General features: G+C 48.5%; 1 pseudogene; it reads right to left on the reverse strand.

Annotated features, from left to right (window-relative positions):
* Positions 1 to 295, reverse strand: part of LOC112124981 — a 573,457-nt pseudogene that overhangs the window by 126,252 nt on the left and 446,910 nt on the right.

A 295-nucleotide genomic window follows, 5' to 3' on the forward strand; every position in this document is an offset into this window, starting at 1 on the left:
TTATTGGGCATCAGAGAATCCACACAGGGGAGAGGCCCTATGAATGCAATGAGTGTGGGAAAAACTTCACTCACAGATCGCACCTTATTATGCATCAGAGAATCCACACAGGGGAGAGGCCCTATCAGTGCAGTGATTGTGGGAAAAGCTTCACTAGCAGCTCAGACCTTTCCAAACATCAGAGAATCCACACAGGGGAGAGGCCCTATCAATGCAGTGATTGTGGGAAAAACTTCACTAACAGCTCTGCCCTTTCTAACCATCAGAGAATCCACACAGGGGAGAGGCCCTATGA

This window comes from Terrapene carolina, unplaced genomic scaffold, assembly GCF_002925995.2.
Source record: "Terrapene carolina triunguis isolate 2854851 unplaced genomic scaffold, T_m_triunguis-2.0 Scaffold638, whole genome shotgun sequence".
NCBI classification, from domain to species: Eukaryota; Metazoa; Chordata; order Testudines; family Emydidae; genus Terrapene; species Terrapene triunguis.